Here is an 8,023-nt window from a genome sequence, read left to right as displayed (position 1 = left end):
GGGATTTACTGTGGTAACATGGGAGATGGAGATGACATGACAAAACAGTACATCAGGCAGCAACGTGTTTTACCCGTCCTGCTGCCTGTAGAGTGCCTGTAGAGTGCCTTCATCCAGGGGTAGATGAACCCACCTCTACTTTTAGCTGAATCTGTGTGATCATCTTTAATGGTAGCCATATGGCACTTGGAAAACACACTCTTTTGGCCTCAGAGGAATTGTAATGGGCTGCCTAAGGAAGAGCTTTCATCTCCGTGTCAGACCTCCGGAAAGGCTCTGCAAAAATGAACTTTTCTGAAGGACGGAAATGTTTGATTTAGGTATTTTAGCTTTAATAATGCTCTAGTTGTGAGAGAGAATGGTATGGTAGGAAAATAACACAGTATTTGAGCAGTTAGATTAACTTTGGAACACATTAATAAGAAAAATATTTCTTGAACTCTCACTTCAGGAATAAAAGTCTTACATGCACAGAAATTTTTCTTTCTATGAATCTCTTCTCAAAATGCCATATGTCAATTAAAAGTCACATTTGCTAAGTATTTTGTTTTTTAAAAAAGTTTCAGCTAGAGTCTGAGAGCCATAAACCAGTGCTAGGAACTACAGCCTTGAATTATCATTGACCAGAAAAGATATGAAACCCAAGTTACCCACTTCTTGGTTGAGTTGACTACTGTGCTGTTATATATAATGTGACTCACCACTAGCCTCTGTTTCAAAAACAAAAGCTCTAGAGTCATGTTTTGTAACCGCTCTGCCCAGCCAGTGTGAGTTAAGGACAGAGGCCCCTTTACCTGGTTTCTGAATTGTGATGGAGGAGCTGAGTAGAGAGCTGCTGAGAGCTGTTCTGGCTATGGGGGGAAGCAGAAGCAGCAGATCTGCCTTCCACATCAGAGACTCTAACACAGCTGGGATGCCAAGCTGAGGTGGCTGTTCAGAGGAAGTTCTTTTAAATCATCGTTTTGGATGGAGACACCGATGAAGTCCACATAAATCCTGTTTAAGGTGAATAAGTCCTTTTGGGGGCTCTGGTCCTTTGATGCACAAAGGATTTAAAGAGCAGCTGTGTATTTATTTTACAATGCATTCAGCATGTATACTTTTGAATGATAAGATGGTTTATCTGTAGTTTGCTTAATCTTTTCCTGTCATTCCTGGAGATTAAGCACCATTTTCACTGTAAACATTCCCTCTCATCCCCTCATGATTCCCTGAGGAAACACCAGTTCAGATATCCCTGCAAATAATGAACAGGCAAGGACTAATAAATATTTCACATATAAAAGGAATCTTGTAGCAAAGGCTCTGAGAGCCCTCTCGTTTTAGGGGGTATTTATATTTGATTTTTCTGTCTTGAATCCCATCCTAAAACTCAGAGCTGAAATTAATTTGCAGTGAACCTGAATAAAAAGATGGAAAGATCAACTGGCAGGAAGCAGTTCGGTTACTTTGTGCACACCATTCCACCTGATAGAAGTTTCTATAAAGAATTTTAGGGAAGAGGCTGCTCCATATCCCAGCCCAGGGAAGAACAGTATGAACTTCTCCATTAACCATCTAATGCACACCCGGCTTCCAGTAAGAGGAAAGCAAAATTTCTGAACTTACCAACACTGAATAAGACTGAAGAAAGAAAAATTCAGAAAGGTTCATATGATATTTCCCTCAACTGGGTTTTCATTAAGAGTTACTCTAGAGCTTTTCTATTCATCAGTGATTAATTAATGAGTAAGCCATAATGTAAGTCAAAATATCTCACTGTTAACTGTTTTTCATTTTGTCTACTGCCCAAATGCTCACTGTCTGGGGAAAAAAAAAAAAAGAAGAAGAAGAAGAAGAAACTGCATTTACCGGAACTTAATAGGAACTTATGATTCGTTTTTTAGCAAATTATTTTCAGCACTTTTACTGGGTGAATGAGTCCACAGATGTCCAAAATTTTACTTATAGACTCTTGCTTCAAAAGAAACGTGAATACTTAAGAAAACAGGGAAATGTTGGTTTTCCTTTGAACCAAGGTCTGATTCATGAGCTAGAAACACTTTCGGTGATTTCTGCCAGCCCCTTCTCAGATGCGGCTGCTTTTGCTATGGGCACATTTCACCAGCTGCTGGGACAGCTTCTGAACCACTGCCATTTACAATCCAGCAGAATGAGGCAGCCCAAAATGGGCGCTCATTTTATGAAGGAGACTATAAACTGCCATGGTTCAGTAAGGACAGGACCCTTTTGGAAACTAGAAGACTGAACAGGTGGGACCTGAACATCAGAAGCCATTCCAAGCTGAACCGACCTTCCTCGAGAATCGAAATCCTTTCTCTGACTTCACTGTACTTTTTCTGTAGTGCACTTGTTCTATCTATCTTAGTATGTGACTTGCTTAGTTCTTTCTAGAGTAACGAGTTATGCTAAAATGCTTGTTTTAGCATCATTTTTAACTGGATAGGAATTAAATCTGTTAATTTAGGTGTTCAGCTCCAATTTATTTGCACCAGAAGTCAATTTTTTTTCATCACCCTCTAACTTTGCCTCCTTTTGGAGAATCATTCTCACAGCCAGCTCTTGCTGTCTTCAGCTGGAGCCTCAGTGCTGCAGTACAGTTGTCTTCCCCAGTACATATTCTGCTCCTGATGTCTTTCACAATATGGACGTAGCCAGAGCCCTGTGATATTTCAGCCACGTGATTATTCACTGCCAGATGAACACCCCTAGATCAAAGCTGAAGCATTACAGAACCCTTGCACTTTCTTACATGTGGTTGATACCAGATCTTGCTCATCATTTGCTAATAAAAATTACTCAAAAATCAGCCACTGTCAACATGTGAAAAAGACTTCTGCATTTGCTCAGTGCTATACTGCACCTTCAAGTGCCAGGACTGTGTCATCAGCTGGACCAGCAATCTGTTCTTCCCTAAAATCAGTTCTGGGGCTTGCAATGGGGAAACCTGTGCTTCCTACAGGGATGTAGCATTAATGTTGGCCCAAAGAAAGACATGGGAACATGTGACTGAGCCTGTGGAGAGGCTGCAGCACCTCGCTCGGAAGCAGCCCCAGCTCACTCCACTCATGGAGCCACCATCAGGGAAAAATGCCTGAGCAAACATTGCTCAAGTCAATGGCAGCAGTTAAAGGTGGAGACCACCCCGCCCCGTATAATTATTTAAATAAATGGGTGAGTCTGTGAGACCTGCATTTTAATGGAGCACTGCTTCTCTTTGCAGCCATTTCTGTAGACACTCAGTTATAGCGAGTCAGCCCAATGAGAGAAATGAATCCACTCCCTTTGCATCAGCATGACGGACCCTGTAACAAAATGATTACTAGAGGGAGAGGGGATGCGGGACCAGAAGTGAAGAGCAGGAATCAGTCCTCTTGGAGGCCATGAACACTTGGGTTAGATTAGTAAAACATTAAATTCCATTGTAGTGCTGCTATCCAAGTAGCCTCGTAGTTTGTGCTCACCATGCACCTTCCTGTTTTGCACAAATCAACTCCAAAACTTGCATAAGCAGCAGTATCATTTGCCCTTTCAGACTAAATTACATTGACGATGCCCTCTTTGTTCTCGCCTTTCCTTTCCGGAGGGCTCCAAGTCCAGAGGACTGATGTGCAAACAGCTCTCCCCAGCCTTAACTTTGTACAAGATGCTTTGCTTTTCTCTCCCCCTTTTGCAGAATGCTAATCAAAATGAGTTTACATCCCACTAAAAAGCTAAATCTTAACCCGATACAGTCACATTTCGAGACCACATGTAGATTTGACTAACTTACAAGCACTGTTTTACAGCAGCGTAGTTCTGAGGCTTGGTAGACTCTCAAACGGAGACATTTTTGGCGAGCTCTCGGCAAGGTGTGTGGATAAGGCAATGGCAAATGGCGAAGGAGACAGCTCTTGGGCTCCCAGACTGTTCAGTGGAAATGAAGTAACATTAGCAAATCTGTAAGAGCTGACTGAGACCTCTTTCACAGAAGTGCAACAGCTGCAGGGCCGGCGTTGGGGCGGTCATCCTGTGCTGCGCAGTGCACTTTGACACAAACCCTCTCACAAACACCATGTTCTGAATGCAGACAGGCTCGGTCATTTTGCTGAGGAAAATACAGGGTGAAACGATACACAAGTGCTTCAAAACACCCAGGCTTTCTGTATGTACACGGTAAGCAACAAGCAGATCTACAATAAGATAATAATAAGGATGGTTGTAACAATAAATGCAGCAACACCATCATGCAGGACGAAGAGGCAAGAGAGATCACAATCTAATAGGATTCACTGACAGCAGTATTTGTTTTTGAATAAATGATTTATTCCCTAAGGAAGGAAACTGATTTTGAACATCAGTTATAACATGAGTTGTGCTCTGACCCCAAACACATCCTCTAATTGCTTATTTCAGTTTGATCTCACAAGGACCTGGGCTTCACAGTCCCCAGACAAGGTTTGAGCACATTCTCAATTTTAAGCACACATGTATTTCCGCTGCCTTTTGCAATGGGAGGAGTGTTTGGAAGTGCAGCATATGCTGACTCGCACTCTGGGACTGGAGCTGGGATAACCAACTGCAGCAACTTGCAAGACTGAGCCCTGCATGACTAAAAAGCTGCAACTCAACAGCTTGTCATTCTAATCAGGTCTCATTGGATCTCATGGAGTTGACACTAGGCTGGCCCAAGGATGACTTCTGCATTGAGAACAGGCATATGTCTTAAGCAGTGATTAATTTCGCTGCTTGCTCTAGCTTCCATTACACAGTGCTTTAATTCAAGTACTTCTTGCCTCAGGGAATATTTTCCCACATCTCCAGTTGTTTATAATAATGAAAAGGCTGTTCTTGATTTGGAAAGAGAAATGTGCGCAGATAAGATAAAATTGCTGCAGAGGAACTGAGAACAGCCTTTTCCTTGCACTACCACTTGTTTAAGGCCTGCACTCCTGTATCCAGACTGGCTCTATCTCGCTAGCAAGCTGCAGAGCCTAGTGCTATAGATGCTGCTTAGCCAGTTTCACAGCCATCAGGAAATGAACGTTTTGACAACTTAGTCAGAATAACAAAATAGCTAAAGTTAACAGGATTGCAGCTGCAAGAACTTATTTCTAACACAGGGCCTACTCACAACTGTTGTTACAAGCTGAGGTGGAACGATGGGACCTCAAGCTCTCCCTTATTTATAAATTTAGTAATGGAAACAGCTTTTACAGCAGGTGATGGGTGACAGCCTTGAGGTGTGCAGCCCTCTAGTACTAACCCAAGGAAGTAGATGGGTAACTGCAGTACCAGCTCCCCTGTACTGCAGCATTAGCATCTTAAGTCATCATCCAGGGACCACTCCTGAGAAGCAATGAAAGTTCTGCTTCAGATCTAACCCAGGCCCTTAGGTCCTTAGGGTGAGGTTTTCAGTATGCTGTTGGATTGTGTTTCTTTTGAAAAGGAGACAAGAAAAGGGGAGTCACTCCCGCATGGGACCCTGCCTCGGCTGGGCCATTCCAGCCCAGTGTATGAGGCCGGAGCAGGGCAGACCCCATAGCCACTTCTGTGGGAGCACAATCACTGATTTGTTCCCTGCATTGCAGCCCAGAAGGCAGACCTGGAGAACTCCGCATCTATGTGAATCATTAGGGGAGAAGAGCAATGCAAAGGCCTTTGCTGAAGTGCTGCCTTGTCGAGGACTAGTTAAGCCAAGAAAGGATGTCTGGTCTCCCAGACTTGGCCATAACAAGGCAACATGGGGTATCTCTACAGCAGCCAGGGGAGCAGGATTTGCAGCCATCCATCCTGCTGAAATGGGAAGAGGATTCCTGATCTTCCCAGGATCTGACCTCGCTGCACCAGCACCCAAAGCAGCGGGTGCCGCTGTTCACGGAATGGCTGCAGGATGAGCCACTGGAACAGGGAATTTTGCCCAGTATTAGAAAGCTGGGAATTTACACAAGAGTCAGACTGCCCAGAAATGACTGGTGCCTTCCAGCAGCATATGGAAGCTACAGTTCTGGCATGAGGAGCCATGGATTAGGAGCAGAATTAGGCACCTTAGAGCTATGCAGTGAGGGGCGCAGAGTACCTGCCTAGAGGTGAGGGGTGCAAACTGGGTCGCAGAGACATTTGTGTCCCCAGGTCGGTCACACCAGTTTGGGGGGCTCTGTACTGTGCCCCTGGTGAGCACACAGTGGTCTCTGCGGTTTTGTAACATCCTTCCTTAAATGCCTTGCTAAGGTAAGCTGCTTTAGAAAGGAGCAAGAGTTCATTTAAAGAGGAGAAGTGGAAAAAGTCAGTGTAATTTCTCCAAAATTGCTAGAATTATCATCATTTCTACCAACTCATTTGGCCTTTCAGGGATAATAGATGTTAGCAATTAAGCAGCAGTTCAGTTAGAAGAACCCACCACTGCCAAGAGAACATACAAGAAGACTTAAAACCACATCTACCTGGTTGTGGAATAGCCATTTTATATGAGATTCTCCTAATGGTTTGTGAGCATCAATGAGAAATCCAGCACAAACTGACAGTGTTGACAGCTTTCCTTGGCCCTACCCATGCCATAACGCAGAAAGGCAGAGGCAAGCAAAGGCTGATGTTTCTGGTGCACAAGCCCCTGGAGAGCTCGGTCCAGGCTGAACCTCCTCCTTTACTCTGCAAGCCCTTTGCCAGTCAACAGGCATTTTGGAACTGCGCAGTTTGTTCATGCTAGAGAGGTGCAGATGCTCTGGTAGACACTTCATAAATATTTGGCATTTGAATTTGATAACCTTGGCTCCCCAAGCACCTTGGATCGTAAGTGCTATTCATAACGTTACTGTCCCCAAGTGAAACCGTAGCCTTCTTTAGAACAAGGTGTTGCTTTCATAGTTTTTTCTTCCACCTCCAGGAAAATAAGTTTGTGTTCAGTTGCACCAAAAAATAGCTGCTGTGTGGGTGATACTGCACCAAAGAAAAAGCCATTAAGCAGGACTCTGGAAAAGGCTATTACCAAAAGATTTTTATCTATCTATCTCCACTGCGTGCCCTTTTCCACAAGGGTCAGAGCTGCACACCGAGGGCTGGGGACACAGCGCAAGCCTCAGCAGAGTCTTCAGGCCCCTCACATTAATGCCTTGGTCTTTCCTACCAGCTATGTGCTTGCCTCTTGGATAACCCTAGCATCAGTGTAGGAGGAGAGGACACAGGAAATCACCCGGAGTCTGCTCCATCCAAGAGCAGCCCCGTCCTTGGCTGGCAATTTCTCTGGCTGGGTGGACGACCCTCCTGCCTTCCCCTGCCTGCCCTGGAGTTCTGCTCCAGCACCCCTTGCAGAATTATGCTCCATATGGGATCACTGAACTGAAGAATACAACAAAAGAAAAATCAGTATAAATCAAGTGAAAGGCACTGAGTTTTTCAAAAATCATTGCAAATTAAGCAAAAAATTCTTGCAGACAGAATGGAGTTGAGGTAGATTCATACCCCAAGGGGAGCCTGTGGCACTCATGATCAGTGTTTTGCTAACTTCTCTTATACAAACTACTGAAGCGAGAGCAGATTTTTTAATATATATTTCATCCTTCAAACTTTATAAAACAGAACAGTGCAGCAGTTATTCGATCAGCACCAGTTTGGCCATTAAGGTCACAGGCAGATTTTTCTCCCAAGGTTTCAGTGCAGATTGATGCCCTGAACTTAATCGGCTGGTGCTGTCCATCTTCTCATCAGACACTGAGCTGTGAGGAAGCAAAATAAAAAATAGGAAAAGATTCCTATCTAGCTCAGCAATTTCTGCTCTCAAGCATTTCCTACCCTCAAAGCTTCTCACTAGAAAATAAGATCTTGCACACACTCAGGAAAGCAAGCAAAAATGTCCTGTATTTTCTACAGACAATTACAACACCAGTTTTCGTGAGCACATCAAAAGCATTAGGCATCTTTCAGTTCAGTCTGTGCTAACTATCTATTAGAAAAAAAATAAACAGTCTGTTAGATTTCCAAGACAAAGAGCGGACATACATTTTTTCATGGTCATAGAATTCTGAACCACCTTTACTGCTTTTTCTCT

The sequence above is a fragment of the Tinamus guttatus genome, unplaced genomic scaffold (assembly GCF_059628265.1).
Source record: "Tinamus guttatus ecotype Peru unplaced genomic scaffold, ASM5962826v1 Tinamus_guttatus_pri_ptg000213l, whole genome shotgun sequence".
NCBI classification, from domain to species: domain Eukaryota; kingdom Metazoa; phylum Chordata; class Aves; order Tinamiformes; family Tinamidae; genus Tinamus; species Tinamus guttatus.
The sequence above is the reverse complement of the archived record's forward strand: the minus strand, read 5'-3'. Positions refer to the sequence as shown.